Source organism: Panthera uncia (genome assembly GCF_023721935.1).
Source record: "Panthera uncia isolate 11264 chromosome D3 unlocalized genomic scaffold, Puncia_PCG_1.0 HiC_scaffold_8, whole genome shotgun sequence".
Lineage (NCBI taxonomy): Eukaryota > Metazoa > Chordata > Mammalia > Carnivora > Felidae > Panthera > Panthera uncia.
The window spans coordinates 55,855,638-55,878,493 of NW_026057586.1; the positions used below are offsets into that span (position 1 = coordinate 55,855,638).

The 22,856-nt window shown below is 41.3% G+C and overlaps 1 protein-coding gene across 4 annotated transcripts in view; it reads right to left on the reverse strand.

Annotated features, from left to right (window-relative positions):
- The window catches only part of L3MBTL4 (L3MBTL histone methyl-lysine binding protein 4), a 448,796-nt gene extending 431,960 nt beyond the window's left edge, over positions 1–16,836 (reverse strand). For 2 of the 4 annotated variants that reach the window (XM_049620401.1, XM_049620402.1), the window contains exon 1: positions 16,712–16,835. The gene's annotated coding sequence lies outside the window, so the exon portion shown is untranslated. Of the gene's footprint in view, positions 1–14,953; positions 15,704–16,711 lie in introns of those variants that run through there. The other 2 variants (XM_049620399.1, XM_049620400.1) reach the window with 2 other exon arrangements.
- Between the last annotated feature and the right edge of the window lie 6,020 nt (positions 16,837–22,856).

The following is a 22,856-nucleotide window of genomic DNA, read 5'->3' on the forward strand; positions in this document are numbered from 1 at the left end:
AAGTTCACATGGCAAAAAATGGCTGAGCAAGGAGTCAAAGCGGGGGTTTTTCTTTTTTTTTTTTTTTTTTTATAGTTCAGTAATTGTTACTTTGTTGTTTTTTTTTTAATATATGAAATTTACTGTCAAATTGGTTTCCATACAACACCCAGTGCTCATCCCAAAAGGTGCCCTCCTCAATACCCATCACCCACCCTGCCCTCCCTCCCACCCCCCATCAACCCTCAGTTTGTTCTCAGTTTTTAACAGTCTCTTATGCTTTGGCTCTCTCCCACTCTAACTTCTTTTTTTTTTTTTCCTTCCCCTCCCCCATGGGTTTCTGTTACGTTTCTCAGGATCCACATAAGAGTGAAACCATATGGTATCTGTCTTTCTCTGTATGGCTTATTTCACTTAGCATCACACTCTCCAGTTCCATCCACGTTGCTACAAAAGGCCATATTTCATTTTTTCTCATTGCCACGTAGTATTCCATTGTGTATATAAACCACAATTTCTTTATCCATTCATCAGTTGATGGACATTTAGGCTCTTTCCATAATTTGGCTATTGTTGAGAGTGCTGCTATAAACATTGGGGTACAAGTGCCCCTATGCATCAGTACTCCTGTATCCCTTGGATAAATTCCTAGCAGTGTTATTGCTGGGTCATAGGGTAGGTCTATTTTTAATTTTCTGAGGAACCTCCACACTGCTTTCCAGAGCGGCTGCACCAATTTGCATTCAAAGCCGGGGTATTTCTGAACATTTGTTTACTCAACCAAAGGCATCAACATTTTAAGTGTAAAAATGGATGCTTAGGAATTCTGAAAAGTTAAACAAAAAATTCTGAATAAGCCTGAACAGCTAAACCAACCAGACTGAAGTGAAATTCAGATGAGCCCAGACAACAAACAAAGCGAGGACAGGAGTACATCAGGAGGCAGGACTGATGAGAGCCGGACTGAGGCCCATTGCCCACGGGCCTGGCCAACTCCAAAACAGTGCATTCCACATCTCTGAAAAACACAGTGCAAGACACTGGGGGACAAGCATTAAAAACAGCAAATGCAGGCGCCTTGGTGGCTCAGTCAGTTAGGCCTCCTACTCTTGGCTCTGGCTCAGGTCATGATCTCGCAATTCGTGAGACAGAGCCCCAAGTTGGCCTCTGTGCTCATAGCACTGATAGCACATGGTTTGCTTAGGATTCTTTCTCTCCCTCTCTCTCTGCCCCTCCCCTGCTCGCACACAGGAGCTCTCTGTCCCTCTCAAAATAAATAAACATTTAAAAAATAATAATAAAATAAAATAAAACAAAGCAAATACACAATATTTTACTTCAAAAACTATTAAAACTTCCTACATCCTACATTATGCCAACTACAGCAAGCTGAGCAAACTAGTGTTGATTCTTGCTCCTTTTTGTCAATAACTATGTGTAGTTGTTTTTTAAGTTGTTATAAAAAAAATGAAAGTACCAGAATAAGTGAGCATCCTGTCTTTATTTCAAATATCGCCCAAAGAGCCCAAATTGAAAAATCCATATCAAAAAAAAAATATTAACATGAAACAATATCATAGTGTGACATCATCAAAATCATTTTTACAGTTATATTGAAACTTTTCACATCTGAGAAGTTTCATAACTCTTTTTTCTGCTACTGTGTCTGTTAGAACAAAAAAATTCATTGTTCTGGGATGATTTTTTTCCTATATTTCTGTTGTTATGGTGACCTTCCTTAAAAGAGGTCATACACAAGGTGGCTGGTTTGGTTTTTGTCTGTCCATGAAAAAATAAAATATTGGCAACTCTCTTAAGCTAACATACAGTTTTGTTGGTATATAAAACAGCCCCAAAGCTGGGAGCCTCTGCTCCAGACACCAAGTATTACGAGTTTGGAGGACAGAAAAGAGAGAGATGGTTCTACAATAGAATGGAAATCACATACACATTTAACATAACTGGATTTCTGACTCTGATTAGGGAAAAATAAACAAATAAAACATTAGGCATGGCAACAAGAACTCAAACTCCCAAAGGCACCAGGGCCCCACAAGCCCATGACTCCTTCCTGTCTTAAACCCAGGACCACTTCACCTACTTAAGTGACTTGCCTGGCCCTTGAAGCCACCTTGAGCAACTCTAGAGAGCACCTCAATGTTTGCTCAGCAGCCCTACACAACCAGTCACTTTCTGCCCATGGGTTGAAAGATATGTTTCAGTAACAGATGGGAGATGGATCTTCACCTCAAACTGGTTTATAATTTACTTTTCCTATTTGTTTTTAATCTGGCTAGATCTAAATAAGACCACATGAGACCTCTTTATATTTTAATTACACTTAGTCAAATCTTTGAAAAGGAAAAGGAAACAGTGCCACCTAACTGTATAACCAGCTTTGTTCTTAAGGGGTTTTTTACTGCATGTTAATTGTTCGCCATAACCATTTATTTCCAATTCATTTTTATCTCAACTGACTGGATATAATTCAGCAAAGAAAGCTCAGCAGTTGCCATCTTCTCAAAAGCTAGCAAAAATGTCAAGTTTCACAATACTTACATCTTAGAAAGTAACAAACCCTAACTCTCTTAGGTAAAAGAGCTAATGGGGAATTAACAGAGTAAATTTTATCCAACCAATCTTAAGACCTTTCATATGCATTTTCTTTATATGACACACTGAGATATTCAGAATGCTAATCACTTCAGTTTCCTCACAAAACCATTTCTTCTAGTATAGAAATTCTGAGTAGTCGATGGCCTACAAAACACCATGTTTTTATTCAACTAAAATTTTTTAAATAAAGACAAAGAGATTTCTGAAATACTCTGGCTAGGAGTGTACTGCCACTAATAACTAATAATAACTAATAACCTTGAGAAATCACTATGTAGCAATATCAGCACATGTTTAAAACAAGTAATAACTGAAATCCATGTGGATATGTTCTAAGAGTATGAAGTACTATAGAAATACCAAACAAACTTTTACAAGACACCTTATATAGAGCTAAATAAATGTGGAAGTTAGCCTAAGTTAAGAGCTTCTGCATCACGACCTTACACATTCTTTCACATTAAACTTTCTACCAAATTAAACTACCATAAACCTTCCAAAATTCAAAGAGTGAATCTTAAATAATTTAATATGCCAATTTTCTCTGCTTCCTTTACATCTGGTCCAGTTGTATATTTGTATTAATTAAAAAAACCACTGGATGCATTCTGCCCAGGTGTTTCTACATTTGGGTTATAGATACAGCATAAAACAAGAGGCCAAAAAAAAAAAAAAAAAAAAAGTGACAGAAAGCCCAGAGATCATATCAAATAAAAATGACTATAAAACCTGTGGGTCTGATTTTTGTAAACTACTTGGGAACTTACCAAAAGCTTTGCACATACAAGCAATAATCAAGAAAATGGCTTAATGCTCACCTCCAAAATCAATGCACATCTGCTAAAAAGACAGGTTCAGAGAGGCACCAGGGTTTGAATAGCATCCTCAAGGCAGACAGTGACAGAGGCCAAACCCACAACACACCCCTTCAGATTCCCATGCTGTCTGACCCCATCCTCACTGTTGAGTGTCAAAAGCTAAGCCCCCCATTTGCATGGTCAGACCAGGACACAACTTTAATTTGTAGGTTACCAGATATGTTAGCCTATTCTCAACTCTGGTTTGCATCATGAGAAAAAGACTTCAAAAGACCACACGCCCTACCCTTCCAGCACAGTCTTTCACTATATCCGATTCTAAGTATACAGTGGCAAGCAAACTGAACTTCAGTGGAACAAGCCTTTATATCGCTCATGGACAGTAATGATTACCAATTTTTTTTTAATTTTTTTTTAACGTTTATTTATTTTTGGGACAGAGAGAGACAGAGCATGAACAGGGGAGGAACAGAGAGAGAGGGAGACACAGAATCTGAAACAGGCTCCAGGCTCTGAGCTGTCAGCACAGAGCCTGACGCGGGGCTCGAACTCCCGGACCGTGAGATCATGACCTGAGCTGAAGTCGGACGCTTAACCGACCGAGCCACCCAGGCGCCCCTAATGATTACCAATTTAACAACAAAGCCCAAATCATCCAATGTGAGTATGAGTGTGGAGGTGTTTGGGTGCATATGAGTACACGGCACATGTTAACTTTCAGTCCTTGCAAGCACCAATCATAGACATCACTGTACTCTCTGAATTTTGACTGATGTCAAACCCCATTAAAATACTACTTTGTGGAAATTTAAGTCTTTGTTGTGGCTTCTTACAATCATATTCAAGCTGTGACAATGGACTGGATTCTAATCCTACCCTCCTCTCCCCCAAGTCTCAAAACATGCTCAGAGCAGCAACCGCAAAGGCAAGAAGGCAGCTTATAAGATGTAGATAACTCACAAATGAGGGGGACATATAGTTTGTATACAGGACTCTTACTGCCAAACCATACATGGGTAAGCCCCATATGCTAACACTAATTTTCTTTCTCAATTCCAGAAAGAAAGAAAGAAAGAAAGAAAGAAAGAAAGAAAGAAAGAACAAAAAAGGAAAAGAAAAGAGAAAGAAAGAAAGAAATAGGGTACTGCAAAGGCTCTCACTTTTAAAAGGTGAGAGTCTCTCACTTGACATTCAAGTATGTGCAAAAACTTTATGTGTCTCTGAACTGGGAGCATAATTTCATTTTGTATTTTAATCAAAAAGTACTTTTTGCAATGGTTTTAATATTTCCTGTCTTTCCTAGGAATGCAACTCTGTAAATTGAGGAAAGGTTTTATGATGTTTCATGCAGAACTTTAGCAAATATTTTCACCATTTCAGAAGATGATGTTATTAAGCACAACAGTGCTCAAAGACTGCCCTTCCTTGATACAATCCCCCATCAGCACTTTTATCGGTGAATTTATATATAATACAAGCTATCCAACTACTTCACTTTATTTTCTACACTAATCATGTCCAAACGTTTGGAGTATCATTTAATCATGAATTACCTTCCACTTATTTCTCCCATTATATTATATATGGACATCATAATGACTTTTTTGAAAGTTTGTGCAGGTAAATTATTTACCTAATAACTTCATTTCAAGATACTAAGAGGGATGTTACAAATATATGTTGTCAAAGGGTTGGTACAGTTGGAACTCCTGACCTATAAACATTCGTAAACATTCTTCTACCTTGGTTCTTCCTGTGTCTACTTCAACAAACAAGTGAAAAAGGAATATGGGTGACAAATACACCCTAAGCCATTTATTTAAGCTTTTATTTTATGCCTGGCCAGGGGTGGAAGTAAGTGTAAACTTTGGGTACAAAACAGAAATAAAGAAACTCCATTTGCTGTTCCTTCTTTAAAGGTTCTTTCACTTTTAGTCTCAGAAGAAAGACCCCCATTACCTGTAGGAAAGTGTGATCCTAAAGAGGGATATAAAAGGGGCCTGGGCCTTTATTTAGTCATAAGAATATTCATTATGGAAACTTTGAAGTGGATTAGGTAAAAATCAGAATAATTTAAAGAAGGTGAGTGGATTAAATCATCTCTCAAAGTAATTTATAAACTATTTCTTTTTTATTTTTGGCTTTGACTGACATGTTTAGTGACTTAGCCTGGGGAAAACTTGGAGAACATTTTTAATGCTCATGCAGAAGGGCATATATATTGGTGAATTTATTATTTTCACTTGTGATATAACACACAACAAGAACATTCAAAGATGAGAACAGAGACTTTTCACCGTTTCCAAAAAATGAACTCTCTTCTTTTGTGCTGTATGCCAACAGTGTCCACACAAACAATACCAAAATAACACAACCCTGAGACATCAGTCATCCCTACAAGGGGCTGATTAACACCTTGAACGTCTTCTTCCTTCTGTAACACCTGGTCTCTGGAGGGAGTGCTATATGATCCAGCTGACAATTACTAGAACTGGCATGAAGGTAACTCAACCCTGCCACTGTGTGACCTTTCACAGTCAGCTTCTATCCACCATCTGTGGAACACAACAATGATGCTTGTCAGCTATGGACTTGACAAAGATATTCTCACTAACTTTTAGAAGCACAGTTACTCTCTTGTCAGCACAGGCACTGATATTTTTCACGTCTCTTGTAGAGTCTGAGGGCCCACTCATTAGCACACACTGTCCCCTCCCAGCTTCATTCTGGGTATTTTCTGGACTAAATGGACAGAGTATCCAGTGCCAATGCCTGGTATGCAGCAAGTACCCAAAAATGCAGTTAAATAAATAAATATATGAATAAATCAGTGCATCTTCTCTGATGTGACACAGAGAAGCCTCAAATTTGAATGTGTCTCTGGTTGTGAGTTTCCTGAGGGTAGACCTGCATCTCAACATCTAACAACATCCTTCCCGTATCCCTTACATTCCACAGCTTAGCACATCCTTGGTCAAAGCAGACACTGAATAAACATCTATGGAATGAATGAGGGTACTCTTACTTAGCAGATATTTGTGTTACTGGCTTCATAATTCCCAACTGTGCAAGCACACAAAAGATTAATTATTACTCTAGAATAAGATTTGCCACGCTACTGAATACAACTTTACTGCAAAGCCTGGCTATGAAAACAAAAGCTGACATGCAGTAATAGAAAACAGCCTGAGCCGGAGCTCAAGAAGGCCAAATGAAGGGTCCAACTCTGCCACTACTCAGGTGGATCAACCTGAGTACATCAGGTCTTTTGCTGGGCTTTCATTTTGGCCTCTCTGCAATAAGGGATTTAGATTAGAAATATATGTGACAATTTATCCTTGTTATTAGTAGGAATTCATGAATTGGGTAAAGAACATAAAGCCATAAGACTACAGAGCTCAAAACCAAGTAATTTTATAAACTACTTACCAATATAGTAAATTTTCAGTTACTTTACAACTTGTTTTAGCTTTTGAAGCACTATTAATTTAGGTCTTTGCCACAGTTTGATTAACAGCTGTGACAGCTGTATTTGGCTAGTCATGGCAAGACAGAATCAGGGACCATTTACTATGATAAGAACGATTTTTTACAAGAGAAAAATGAGTTTTGAACTGATAAGCTCCTTCAAGTTAGATCATTTGTTTTGTAATTCATATTCTCACATAATGACTTTTGACCTTGGGCACATTGCTTAATACAACTGGATCTCTGATCTGTTATCTATAAAACAGGCTGAATTAGATCAGACTCAACCAGGGGTGATTCTCCCTCTCTGTCCTCTCCCCAGGGGACATTTGGAAATGTCGGAAGACATTTTGGGTTGTCACAACTAAGTGGGAGGAGGTGCTACAGACGTCTGGTGGGTAGAGGCCGGGGATGCTCCTGCTAAACAGCCCACAGTGCCCATGGCAGCCCCTTAGAACAAAAACATTTCTGTTGATAACAGGGATTGAGAAAAGTCTGATTCAGATTACTCCCAAACCCTCTAAAATTAAAAACAAAAATGGTAAGTCTAAATTGTTAAATGTGGAACAGCAGGAGCTTATTCGTAAGCTACGGTTGGTCTACGATAGAAGTTACAGCTACATGAGCTGAAACTTCTAAAAACTTGAAAGACAACTTACTTGGACATAAGCCCAATTTAAAACCATACCTCCCAGCTTTACACTTTGTGCATCACATGGGTAATTAATGTATAACTGTACCCTCCACAGCGCCCTTTCTTTTTCCTCACCATTTACTCCACAGCAATGGGCATTGTTTGTTTTAGACACAGATGCCAGACAGTTCTGAAAAGACTGACAGTGATATCTTCTTGTCCTCACCATAGAAGAATAAAGTGGCCCTAAAGATTACTGATAACTGACTGCAGTAAAATGGCTGCGCATTGCCCTTCACACAAAACACAAAGATGGCAACAGCCGGCAGGGAGGACACGTCTGAACTGTATACAGGGTCTACACATAAGATGGATGCCAACTGACAGCTGCTAATTTACATGGGGTACAGAATCCAGCAACATGCCCTACCCTATTATCTTTCTAACAATTACCAAGTATCTGTGACATTCAATTAACAAAACCAATGAAGTATACTCATGGCCCTACACAGAAGTCTATCACCTTGAAAATCACCTATGAGCCTTGGCTTGTTCCAGGTGCACTTAGCAAAAAGATGTTCTCCTGTGCTGGTCAAGACTTCTCAAATTCTTGGTCTGTTAGCCCTAACAGTTCCTATTCTAAGCTCAGCTGTATGTGTTAAGCTGCCAGAGAAACATCCACATATCTTCTTGAAATAAAACCACAGAAAGCTCACAGTTTTAGAAGAGGAAGGGGAAAAATCTTTTTTCTAACTATCCTCAGAAATGGAGTGCATAAAATATAGATCTGGAAGTGCTATCATGGCATCTCTAATAATTCACCTTGATGATGTCTAAGACCAGAACTGAAGGGTATAATGACAGGGAATTAGAAGAATATCTTTTGCCATAAAGCAAAAAGAGAAAAACCTTTACATTCCCTTTGATATGTGACCATAATAATAATAAAATGAGTGGAGGAAAGGTCAGCTCTTACATTTTCCATCGAATTGAAAGTCTCAGCTAGATACGCAACAGAATCCCAAAATGCTAAGGATTTAGTGGCACTCCTTTTCTATATGAACCTGTCACTAATTGACTCAAAATCATTCAATTTTTATTTACTGCTCTCTGACATATGTCAGGAAATTCCTAGGCTTTACAGAGACATGGTGAACTGAATCCAAAAAGTTCCCTGGGACACAAAAAGTAAGGCTCCACCCTTCAGAGTGAAATAGCCTATGACAGCACATTGTGCAGGAAACTGGGGGTGGGGGTGATCCAGTTTTTGGGAGACTTGGAGGCTTCTTGGAGGAGTAAAATTCACAGCAACAAGAAAGGCAGATACAAATGTGCAAAATCCCAAAAGCAAGAGAAGACACTGTCCCCCTCCAATCATAGGTGTCCATAGGTGATACAAACTCTTAGACATTTGATGAAAAACATATATATTAACAATGGAGACATAAAAAAATTCCATAGAAACATGATTGAAAGCTTTAAAAAGTCTAGGTTCAACCCAAATTTTGATAACCCCAGCCCCCTACACAAGCATATGCCTTACAGAGTCACAGGGCTGGGCCCAGATTCCCACTCTTAACTCCCAGATTTAATCAAGGCAGACTTAAATGGGGAGGAATTAGTGGAACAAGAAACTGGTATGTTTCTGATATTCCCCCACCATGATAAATAAGACCCCACAAGTCAGAGGTTGTAAAATGACAGCCCACAACTGCATCTAGTCTGCAAATATACTGTCTACCTTATTGGCGTCCTAAAAGGTTCAAGCCAGTATTTTTAAATAGGGTATTTCACATTTTTAAAAATGCACATATCTGGGGCACTTGGGTGGCTCAGTAAGTTATGTGTCAGACTTCCGCTCAGGTCATGATCTCACGGTTCACAAGCTCAAGCCTCACGTTGGGCTCTATGTAGACGGCTCAGAGCCTGGAGCAGGCTCTGCTTCCTGATTTGGTGTCTCCCTCTCTCTCTGCCCCTCTTCTCTCTCTCTTACTCTCTCTCTCTCTCGCTCTCTCTCGCTCTCGCTCTCGCTGTCTCTCAAGAATAAACGTTTAAACATTTTTTAATCATTTAAAATGCAGATTTCCAATCTGAGGGTTTTGGGTGTTTTGCTTGTTTGTTTGTTTTAATATTAGCTACCCCTTTAAGCCATATAAGACTACTCCCTACTGTTTCCACTGCACTGAGGGGATTTTTCTCCGTTCCCACTGCCCTTGTTCTTACAGAGCTTCCTATGATAGGGGCATCTGGGTGGCTCAGTCAGCTGAGCGTTGGACTTCCACTCAGGTCGAAGACCTTCAATCTCATTGTTGGTGAGGTAGGGCCCCACACTGGGCTGGGCTCGCTGCTGTCAGCACACAGCCTGCTTCAGATAGCTGCCCCCTCTCTCTCTGCCCCTCCCCCACTCAGGCTCCCTCTCCCAAAAATGAATAAACATCTAAAAAAAAAAAAAAAAAAGGAAGAAGTTTCTATGGTAGACAAGTATCTATGCCCAGTTTTCAAAGGTGAGAAAATAGAAATCAAGAGTGCTTTGTGAGTTTTCTTCTATCTGCCTATTTCACTCAGGCCCCTTACCTGCCTGGCCCCTTTACATACATCCAAATTGGTGACCCTGGATTTAGGCCTTAACTCCATTTGCCAAAGAGTGCCAACTCAGTGTACACATGTCATATAACACAACCACATCGAGTTGTCTCCCTAAAAATAGCCTATATCCAGCAGGTCCTTCAGGGGAAAAATGATCAAAGCAAAGTTACCAAGTCTGCTTCTCACCAGTCGTTCCATCTACTGAAGTTCACCCAGTTTCTCATGCATGGCCAGACCTAGAAAACCAAAGGCAAAAGCAGAACATCTGCTCAACTATGAACTGGGCCTTGCACTGGCATCAGTGTTAACCTGGATCCACTTATACAGGCCTGGAATCATGTCTATCATCTGCTCCTTGGTTTTTATTTAGAAACAAATTTCATCAATAACGACCAAAAGCAATTTTTTAAATGCTGTCACTCAAGGAAGTCTCATCTCCAACTCTGGTGTACTCATAAGAGAAGGAACCATGAAGGTAAGCAATGGCTTACAGTCATAGGACCAAAGAACTTTGAAGGCCTGGCAGAGTCTCCCAGTGTTAGGATCAGTGTTGGGACACCGTGGCATAAGGAAACTGAGTAGTAAATGGTCCATGTGGTACATCCAGTAATTTTAAACCTCCTCATTCATGACTGAAAATGCTACCACCAAGGCAGCTTGACAGCAGGCTCTGAGATTACACGTATTTGGGTGCATGTGCCCATTTGCAGACAGACTGGATATTCAAGTTCAGGAGGTACATTGGGTCTGGTGTGAGGTGTGAGCCAGGCAGAATACAAAAATCCTACAGCCAAAGAAGAGGGAAAGACCACATCTGCTAAACTTCAAAACCCTGTGCCCAGCACAGTGCTGGATAAATAACACATATCACATATCAAATGACATTGAGTTATCTCCCTAAATATACTTTATATCCAATAGGTCTTTCACTGGAAAAATGGTTAAGGAAAAGTTACCAAGTCTTCTTCCCACCAGTTGTCCCCAGTTTCTCATGCTACAGATCAGGGGAAAACACTGGATTCCTTTCCCCTATCCTTTAATCTATCAGCAATTTTATAAGATTCTACCATCAAAATACTCCCCAAATCCTTCCATTTCTACTCATCTCCACCCCTACCTCCCTGGTCCAAGCAGCAGGACTCCCACCTAGACGCCTGCAGTGGTGTCCTAATTGGTCTTGCCACCCGCACAATGTTCTGTAGAAGGCAGCCAGAGTGGTCTCAGGGGACATAAAGCAGGCCATGTCACACCCTGTTCAGACTCTCCAAAGCCTTCCCATGGCAAGAAAAATAGAATGTATGATCCTCAGTATGGCCCCTACGGGCAGGGATCATGCTCTGGCACCTACAACTGTACCAGCTGCTCTCCCGGGTCGAGGGAGGGGGTGGTGGGAGTGGGGGGCTTCACATGTGTGCTTACCTCTGCCTAAACTTCTTTTTGCCCTGCTCCCTACCCAGCTAGCAGCAGCTACTTATCCTCAGAGAGGACTTTTATGACCCACAAACCCATATAAGGCACTCCTGTTGATCTTTCTCATAGTACACTTGAAAGTTTGTCCTTCTACATTTATTTGGAGTCTGTTTCATATCTGTTCCCTCACTTGACTATCGGCTCCAAGAAGGCAGGAGTTATGTCTGTAGTAGCCATCCCCATACACAGAGAATGCAACTGACACCAAGTGGATACCCAGCAAAAATGCCTTGCACCTATTTGGGCTCCTTCATTCATCTCTCCCTCAAAAGGACAGGGAGTAGGGCAACAATGATTTAATCTAAAAGGCTGTCATAATCCTAAAAGCTAGCATAATAGCTTACACACCAAAGCACAGTGCATAAAAAGTGTTGTGCTGTCCATCTGTCCCTCTAGTTAAATATGGTCTCTCTAGCTAGTCACGGTGACAAAGAAAGATGCGTGCACTTCTGCTCCATTGCCCACATCCCACACCTGATACTTTCCAAACAATTAATCAATTATTAATTGTGGCAGCGACCACACTTTCATCATTTAAGATCCACCTTCAGAAAGGATGCATAAACATTCTCCACAATGTCTAGCTTCATTAAGAGAACACTCTTCACATGAGCTGAAATCGATACAAAATGAAGAAAGTTTCAGCAGGTGACGCTGAGCTCTACTGCAATGACATCTTCCCCGAAAGGCACACACAGAGCAGGGGAGCAGAGCAGTGACAACTAATGGAATCAGAGTAAATGTTTCATTTTTCCACTGCTACTGTGTAAAGTTTGTTGTATTTGCAAAATCAAACAGGGATAGATTCTTCTCAGGTACTATTCTAAGAGAAAAAAAAGTAATGCAAATGTTTAAACAAAAGATAATATTACGTGTGTCAATGAAGATTTTCATTTTTCCCGAGTATGTTCTAATTCATTGTTTTTGCTTTATTTTGCTGCAAGTACAAGATAGTATCTATATTTACACTACTTACTGTAAGAGTGTGTGAACAGTCCATTGGGGGTTTTTTAATGAATCTAAATAGTTTTCTTCACTTGGAGGTATGTGCCTATAATAAACTATGCTCAAAATATGCTTACCAATACTGTAAGATGGAAATGCTTTGGAAACAAGGAAAGACTATTCATATTGAAGGGGACATCTACATCCCTGAAACGGACAGCAAATGCTACCAACAGCTCACGCTGAAGCCTTACCACTGAGATCACCTGGTGCCAGCCAAGTTCAACCACACCTTCTCAGTTGGGGTTTTTCATCTGCAACTGATGAGACTTAACTCAGAGTTTCCTGCAGAACCTCCTCCACTGGCATCCCTATTACTGTTGACGCCTGGTTTTCCTCCCCCTTCTGACCACTTCTTTGTTTCTCTCACTGACACTGTCACTGGGTGCAGCCCACAGTCCTGGACCTGCTCTCTCACCTCTGTGCTGATTTATTCACCCTGTCTCTTTTACTGTCACCGCCATTCCTGGCCCAACATCACAGTTGCTCTCTCCAAACTCACCGCCACTTCAGTGTCTCTTTCAATTGTGTATTTTATAAACTGATCTTATCTGCTCCACCCCCCACCCCCCCTCCTCAACCACCTACCTGGCTCTCCTGCTAATTTCCCCATTTTAACAGCAGCATTCCTTCTGAATTAAAATACTTGATGGAAACAATGAACACTTATCTGTAATTTTCAAACTCTCCTTCAGCTCTAGAGAAGAAGTAAAGACGTGTGAAGGAATGGAGAGGGAGCAGAGAGGCTGGGGCTCCTTTTGCTTCCTTGGTCAGACTGGGTGGCCTAGTGCTTCCCATACAGCCTTACCCCCCAGTGGCTTCAGGACTCCCCCTCCTTCAAGGTAAGAACTCCAGAGCTTTCCATCTGCAAATCTCCCTTCATAATCAGAATGATCCTCCTGACTGCTGCTTTTATCACCCCATGCCTCTGCTCAGCAGCTGCCTGCTCACACAGGGATTCAGTCCTACATATATCTGTTGTCTATGCACTTAACCACTTGTCAAGTACCATCCCAGGCCGCAAAGGGTTATTATCATTTAAGTTAAAAAGCTATGACTACAGGGGCGCCTGGGTGGCTCAGTCGGTTAAGCGTCCGACTTCAGCTCAGGTCACGATCTCGCGGTCCATGAGTTCGAGCCCCGCGTCGGGCTCTGGGCTGATGGCTCAGAGCCTGGAGCCTGCTTCCGATTCTGTGTCTCCCTCTCTCTCTGACCCTCCCCCGTTCATGCTCTGTCTCTGTCTCAAAAATAAATAAACATTAAAAAAAAAGTTTAAAAAAAAAGCTACGACTACAGTCCAAAAATATTCCAAATAAAAAGAGATCTAAGGACCTGTTCATACCCTTACTGAACACATGTTACTTAAAAGGCAGACACTAAATTGTGGAAAATATATAAAACTTTTTTGATGACCCTCATTAATGGCAATCATAGTTAATAACACTATATTTATTGTATATTTGAAAGTTGCTAATAGATCTTAAAAGTTCTCATCACAAGAAAAAAATGTGTAACTATGTGTGGTGATGGATGTTAACTCAAATTAATTGTGATAATTATTTCACAATATATCCATAAATCATCATGCCGTACACCTGAAACTAATACGTTAATTATATCTCAATTTTTAAAAATAAACAGGAAATGGTAAAATCTAAAGCCTGGACCATCAAAAAAAAAATACCTGTTTTTACATATGCATTTATAGGTGAACTAGGGAACGTGGAAGCCAAAGGAAGGAAGTCTGGTGTGAAAATCAGGGATGCCTTCCCAGGAGAATTACCTTGATCATGAAGAATAAATGGTTTCTAGTTTGGGACGGTAGGAGCTGATGGGAAGAGCATGTACAACCACAATTCCCAATGTGGGCACTGCAAATAATCTTTCTTAGTCCTAAACAAATCATAATCATTCCTTTTGAGGAGTGAAACCCCCTTCTCCCTCTTAGGCCCCCAATCTCTTCTTCCTTCACCCTGTCAATCTATGGAAGATCCACACACCTCAAGACTCAGCCCAAGACCCAACTCTGTGTTCTCTTCTGATCACTCCAGATCCCAAAGACCCTCTCCTTGCCAGACTCCCTGACCACTACCTGTTTCAGACTGATGGCATTTGATTATACATTGTTTTAGTCTCAAATCCTCATGTTCCTATCACATTATTTTGTTTACAAACATTTGGTTTGCATGTTTTATCTACCCAACGCACTAAAAGCTCAAGCTTTTGGTGGTTTGTCATACAAATGTATGAACATACATAGTAAATGGCTTATTGTACAAATGACAATTGAAATTTTTATGATGAATTAGAAGTGTAATTTAAGATACAAATCACACAAGTATCGCAATGAAACATATAGGTAGGTGGTAGCACTCACCTAAGATTCTTGTGATCAACTTAAAACCACACATCTCCTTAAGGTAAAAAGTAAAAGACATTTCCTTAGTTTTCTTTCATCTGTCTTCACCAGATCACCGTCTCACCAATTCCTTTATTAGAAAACAGATTGAGAGCTCATAGTAGAGGTAAACCAATACTGCCCCGCAAAGCGCTGAATAAAGAATTCCACAGTCAAGAGCTACAGGAGATACAAACTCATCAATGTACCTTACAATCTGAGAGCATAATCAATAGCATTTGTAAGCTCATCTCTCCTGCTTAACAATCACACTCCATGTGAATATAGCAGAATCCGATCCACTTGGATGTTAGAGAAATCTCTCCTCTTTCAAACTCTTTCCTGATTCTAGGATACCATGAAAAGACATTTTTAGCATCTTGTGAAGAGCTAAATGCATTCAAAGTCTATATTATCAAGCATCAAGAACAAATTCCACCTGTTTCCCATTCTAACATTTTTGAGTAAAGGGGACTAGAAAACACCAGGAGACCTCACTACCCTTATTTCAGGAAAGGAGTGAAACTGGAGGCTGACCCATGCCTTCTAGAACAGCTCCAACAGTTCAACAGGGATCCCTCCAACAGGGATCCAAGAGACGGTGCCACTTTGGGCGTGGAGACCAAATAACCCTTAGTGTGAGTCTCCTGGGCATGGAACCGCCCCAGCAGGGCAGGTCACGGTGACCAGACTGAACTCCATGGGGCTTTCATATGCGGGAGTCTTAACAATGACAATGACCAGACCTTCCTTTTATTTAGTTTTCACCTCCAGGCATGGACAGATTAAGAATGACCCTCTAAGTGGATAAAGGCATATACAAAATAAAGTACATCATATGGACTTTAATCAAAGACTGCAGGATTTAAAAGGCAGGCGACAAAAGCCACCAGAATTCTCCCACCTTGGGGAAAGGCTTCCACCAATCCCGCAGGTAACTGCGGCGCTGGCCCAGGTGTCCCCAGGTCCGCTCGCCTCGCCCTCGGCCCATCTCCGCGAAGAAAGCCCGGGAGGCTTGGGCAGCGCTCCCCGGGGCGTAGTTCTGGGCTTGTGGCTGGCTCTAGTTAAACAGCCACAGATTGGCGAGGCGTCCCCCAGCGCGCACTTCCTCCGCTCCGGCCCCGGGGCTGGGCAGAACTTGGGAGAGCACGACCAGGGAGGAAAAGGGGCTGGAGTGAGGAAGCGCCCGAGGGTGTCTCGGCCGCAGCCTTGTACCGCCACACACGACAGCTGTCGGCGGAGAAGGGGGGAGACCGGGGACGCCCGCCCCGAGAAAACAAAAGCCAAACGCCCACCGCCGGGCGCCCGGTGGCCTGAGGCCGGCTTGGGACCGCCTGGAATCCCGCCCCGGCCCTCGTCCCGCGGGCCGAGGCTGAACCGGCGCCTCCCCGCCCAGGTGGCCGCGCCGACACCCCCGGCCCAGGTGGCCGCGGCGGCCGGGAGCGGGACGGTACGGGGCCACGCCACGCCCGTCCGAAGTGGGTGACAAGTGGGGCAGCGCCTCGCGCGGGGAGCCCGGCGCGCGCCCGGCGGCGAAAGAGAAAGAGAAAGAGCCGGCGCCGGGAGGAGGCGACTCCTAACCGCCACCGCCCCCTGGCCCGGCCCGGCCTCGCCGCGGGCGACGCGCACGCCCCTCAGTCGGGCGCGGGGCCCGGGGCCAACCCCGGCGGCGGCGGCGGCCGTGGGCGCTCACGCGGTCCCCCGACCACACGGCTCGGGCTGCCGCGTCGTCCTTACCCCGAGCAGAGCCGGGCCGCCCGCAACGCCGACTCGGCGACAGGCCGGCGGGGCGCGAGCCGGAGCGGCGAAGCTCGGCCGGCCCAGGCTGCGGCGCCGCTGGCCCCGAGGTGCCCGGCGGGAGGGGCGCGAGGGTGCACGCGCGGGGTGGGGGCGAGGGAGCCTCCCCTGCCGGCCCCGCGCGCATGCTCCCGCCGCACCTGCCTCGCTCCGGGTTCCGCTCCCCGGGGAGCGGAGTGGACGCGGGGCGGCCGCTCGGGCTTTCACGTGGGAGGGAGGTGGCTGCGGCTGTATCTTCGAGTGCGTCTTTCCCCTTATATGCTCCCCGGCAAGGAGTCCCCCAAATCTTGGCTACTTCCTTCCTGACCCCTACCCACTCGTGCAGTGGTGTCCCGGGGCGCTCATCCCTGCTTCATCCCAGCTCTTCGGATTCACCTTCCAAATGTTCTCAGGCCTCTGGATTCCTCTCTGTTCTGCTGCTCCTTCGGATTTTGCAACCTCCTCTCAGATGCCCCTTTCCCGCTCTCGACTTCCCTACACACCGGTCTGCGGATACCATTTCAAAATAAAAGAATACTCTTTCTGAGCGGCTAGAACAAATGATTACTGACCCTGTTCTAGCTGCTTGAGATTGAGTAGGAAACAGGAGCAAAGGAGTTCCTGCCCTCAGGAAACTTACAGTCTTACAGGTTAGTGTTAGGCTTTCACAAAGCATCGTTGCAGGTTTGGAGAGAAACTTATTAAATCTTTTATGTTGGTTTATGTTTAAAAGTAGCTGGTAATCGAAGACTGTATTTTGTGACTTTTAGATGTAATTTTCTTTCATGGAGGTGTCTTGTGTAAAAATTCTAGTATGCAAATAATAGCTGTCAGGTACAAAACAAATATTAGCTTGCTTCCAGCAAGAAATTCAGTGATTTAACATGATTAAGAATAATAACTTCTAAATGATCTTTTTGGTTTGTTGTTGACTACCGTAAACCAACAACTAAAACTTTCATTTTTCAGGTGAGACTGGTCCATTGGTACAAACACCAGTTAGCGTTTTTACTGAAGAGAGAAATAGAAAACCCTTTGCTAATGCAGTTTTTCAATTAGGAACCATGATCACAGAAATTTATAAGTACACATACACACACGGCTGTGTTCTATGCTCTAATCAATTAAGAAAAACATTTCTGGCAAAGAAAAAGAAAAGGAAGCAGAAGGTATCAGTATAGAAGAGAACATTTAAAACAGATCTAATGAAGTGGTATACTTTTTTCATCCATTTAACATGTTTATGATAAAGACTTTATAGAGTTGTGTATTTCTGTGACAACAGGCACACTTCGGGATGCTGTCTTGCCACACTTGCTCACCTGACTGCATAAAATTAGAGTAGGACCCAGTGGTTGGATGAGAAGTTCCCCTCCCTGCTACTTAGGTGAGCATAGATGTGCTTTATGTGTCCTTTTAGCAAAGGACAAGTGTCTCGATTACTGCAATGTAACCCTAGTCTTTCCCAGTGGTGTTTATCATTAAAGACTCTAAGTCTTAATGACGGAAACATCAAAATGTTCCCAGCACAAAGAAGAGTTAACAGCAGTCTGGTTCCACCTTCCCCTTAGAAAAATCAATATTAAATACTATACAAAATAAAAGAAAGCTGGATTGAAATCCAAAAGAATGAATTTACATCACCTTGTCTTCGCTTTTTGGGGAAAACAATTATTGTAACATGCTTATTGAATATACATGGCTTGCATTGATGAAAACCAAAACACTGTTTTCATGGGCAAGGTTTAAATAAGGAAAAGAATGCACCAATAAAACAGGTGACACAGGCAGAGAACCTCATCCTGGGTTACTTAAATGTAAATCTGTGGGTGCATAGTGCTGACAACAACATATGATTTTATTCAAAGAAGCTGACATCTGTTTTAAATGATACTGTTATTCAAATTATATGGAAATATAAGCAGTGTAAGCACTGGTACACTTATTACAGAATTTTTGAAAAGCTGTTGTAGTAAATCCCTTTTATTTGAACAGCTGCAGATTAAAATGAAATAGCCACATTGTTGGGTATTGCAGTGTTACCAATGGTCGTTGTGAACAATGGGGTTTAGAAATCTGATGGTTACAGCATTTTGTATTTATAATTCAGTTGAATCTAACAAACTCTAAGTGGCAAAGTTAATGTTGGCCAGACAGGTAAGGATGGCTTATTATTAGATAGGCATCGCTGGGTAGAATGGTCAACACAGAAGAACCCCTTTTGGCACATCTTCAAAGCATAACAGAGTCATGGAAGTTCTATAATGTCTGTCTGTCTCCTGTGGGTGGAAATGAAACCCTCTCATTTGCTGAGATAGTGATCGGCTTTATTCAAGGAATACTCCATTTTTAAATTTGCTAAAATTATTTACTTTTTTCTAATTGGGTGGTTTTATTTTTCTATGTTGTATATATGTTGTTTTTATATGTATAAATGTTATTTTTAAGTAGAATTAGATTACATTGCTTTATTATTTGATTAGTAGCAGGATTGCCCATTGATACAGACATGTTCTTAGACTTCATGATTGTTTCCTAGCATATACTTAGGACTGTTTGTGAGTTAAACACAGCGTAAATTCCTTTATACACTTCAGTGTAATTGAAGAGAGGTTATCTAAACAGCATTTTAATCTTATTCCACAAGCAAATTGTCCATTGCAGCTAAAATAATTTCACTGGTCACCATTTATCATCAATAATTATTACCCTCATGTTTATTTTCATGTCAGTGCCACTGTTAATAATTTTATTTATACTACGCTATATTTTCTCTGTTACCGTGGTATTTTCTTAAGTAGACTGTCCAATATTAAACTTTATTAATGAGTTCAGATGTAAATAATTACATAGAGTTATATGTAAGTGTAAATACTGGTTCAGAGAGAAGTGTAAATAACATTGAAGAATTAAAACTAACTTAAAAAAATTTTTAATGTTTATTTTTGAGAGAGAGAGAGAGAGAGAGAGATAATGTAAGTGGGGAAGGGACAGAGAGAGGGAGACACAGAATCCGAAGCAGGCTCCAGGCTCTGAGCTGTCAACACAGAGCCGGATGCAGGGCTCAAACACACGAGACGTGAGATCATGACCTGAGCCGAAGTCAGCTGCTTAACCAACTGAGCCACCCAAGCGCCCCAAAACTAACTTTAAATGATGCCAAAAAGCTTCATAAATAAGATAATATGCACATTATACTATTTTTAATTGATGACTTCATCAAAAATAGATTTATTTTTATATGTGTACTATTTATTTTTATACTTGTACTTTTTTTGATGGAACAAAGCTATCATAAAATAGCATAAAAACACTGTTTCCAGGTATATTCCAACTTATACCTGGAATTTTTAAAAATCCAACTTATACAAAATATCCCAAAGCAACAGAATATACTTTCTTCTCGAGTGCACATGGAACATTCTCCAAGATAGATCATATACTGGGTCACAAAACAGCCCTTCATAAGTTTACTAGAATTGAAATTTCTGATGATGTTTAAAGTCTGTATAAACTGACTGAATGAGATAAGGATCCTTATATCAATAGATAAACTTTAATTCCCACTACAACCATACTGAATGAACTAATAGGATTTGGACAAAGGCATGAAAACTGCAGAAGGAAAGCCAGCAATGCCTTTAATCTCATTTTCAAAGATATTGATGACGCAACATACCTTCTCCAAGGTGAGAGATCTGGAAAAAGAAAAATGGAAAATTCAGAGTAGGCAATTCATACTTTCTTGAGTAGATATATGCCCCCAAAACTGTAGCTAGACATACATTCTCTAAGAAATAACAGGTGTTATAAGACGTAGAACACATGCTAGGTGTCAGGAAAAATGGTTGTTATTCCTACCTCTGCCATTGATCCATCATGGAAGAAGCCAGCTGGCTATACAGGATGTGTCTCGTGGCATAGGACTTACTTTCGAAACCACCAAGTTCAGGGTCTAGGTCTAGTTCTTAGTATTTAAGGCCCAGAAACCTGAGTCTGTTAATGCTCCCAGAAGTGATCAGGCTAAGGGAACCAGCTAAAAACAAGAATATCAATTATACTGATGGATATAAATGCCAATAAGATGGATATTTGGAGATCAGCACATTCCCGCCACTGTAGTCTACAAAGGAAGGCAAGCTATGTTAAAATATTGCCCAGTGGCCACGAAATCAGAACAAGGAGAGCTGGTGCTTCTTAATGGGTAGTGTCAGCAAATGACAAGTGTGTAATACAGCCATTCTCATAAAGGAAGGTCTTCAGCCAAGATGTTCAAAGGCTATGTCAGCTGGTTATGATGTTTTTCATTGAGGTCCAGTTTCTAATCCTTGGGATGTTCCCTGGTCACCTTAACTGGATTTGAGTGCTTTAAAAAAACTCCATCAGCAATATATTTACAAATCATCTTCTGTGGGGGCTGCTTCTGCAGAATAATATGCTCATTTATTTTTTTTTCTTGAAGCCCTTTCAAAGGATGGATTTTTCTTAACTTTTTCTTAACCCAAAAGTACCTACAATCCCTTCCATACTATCTGCCTAAATGAAAATGTGTTTGAGTTATTTCCATTTTATATTTAATTTCTGTATTTTGTTAAACCTATAGCCAAAATTAAAAGGTCATTTTTTTTGTGTTTAAGGTGTTATCTTAACGATTAATATTCCATTAAAAAGCATAGAGTCCACTTTTTCTGGACTCAATACGCATGTGTTCTCTTACATTATAATAGTTCCAACACAAATTCTTACAGAATTCATTTCCAGTTTTACAAATGTGAATTGACCTAAAACTACTAACGTGACATTTGCTTGAAAAAGTAAAAAGGCTTTGTCCATTCTCATAGGAAAAGAAGTTGCATGTTTCTTTAGACTTTTAGTTACCAAGTGTACAGTGAATACCTTGAACTTAAATATTGTGAATTTGTTTCTGGATTGAAGACAGTTGATTACTGTATATTACTGAGCTATTAATAGTACCCTGAAAATAAGATTATCTGTTTATATAAAGCCCTGAATGGAACAAAGCTCACCAACTTAGTCTAGTTGAGCCAACAACATAAAATATAAGAGTAAGAAAGTTGTTCCTAAGTAATTTTAAGCCTTCCATTTTAGTACTAAACTCCTCACCTATTCATGACCTCCTTGAAAAACCCCTCACTGACCTTCAGATACTTCTCTACTCCATCTAAAACCATGTCTGTGTAAGTATGGTAGATTAGTTAAATTGATGCCCTGAATTACAGATGACCCATGACTTTGGTTTGATTTAGGATTTTTTTGACTCTACAATGGTGCAAAAGTGATACTCATCCATTATAAACTGTACTTCAAATTTGAAATTTTGATCTTTCCCCAGGCTGGTGATTTACTGGAAAATCCTCTCTAGTGATATGCTGGACAGCAGCTACAGCTCCCAGACAGCTGTGCCATCACAAGAGTAAACAACCCATACACTGACAACCATTCTGTTCCCATACAGCCATTGTTTTTGTTTTTAGTACAGTATTCAATAAATTACATGAGATATTCGATACTTGATTATAAAGGAGGCTTTGTGTTAGATGATTCTGCTCAACGGTAGACCAATGTAAGTGTTCTGAGCACATGTAAGGTAGGCTAGGCTGAGCTGTGATGTGTGGTAGGTGAGGTGTATTAAATTCATTTTTAACTTATAATATTTTCAACTTAGGATGGGACTTGATAAACCCCTTTACCAATACCCCCTTACAATGTAACTTTGTATTTGTTTCCATCATAAGGTGGGGACAATTTCCCATTGCTGGAACCAGGGATGCCCTGTGACTTACTTTGCTCGGTAGAATATGATGAAGTGACAGTATGCCAGTCCCAAGCTTAGACCTCAAAGGCTTTGTGTGCTCTTGTTTCCGTCTTGCTTCTATGTGATCACCCTGAGAATTAAGCACTCCTGCTGGAGAACGGGACAGAGCCCAAATGTTCCATTCAAAGCCCTAGATCCGTGGAAGAGCATGTAATGCCCAGCCAACCCATCACCTGACCATAGAAGCCTGAAGAAGTGATTCCAGCAAGGCCAGCTGAGCCAGGATCAGCAGAACCGTGCATCCAACCTATACACTCATGAGAAATGAGA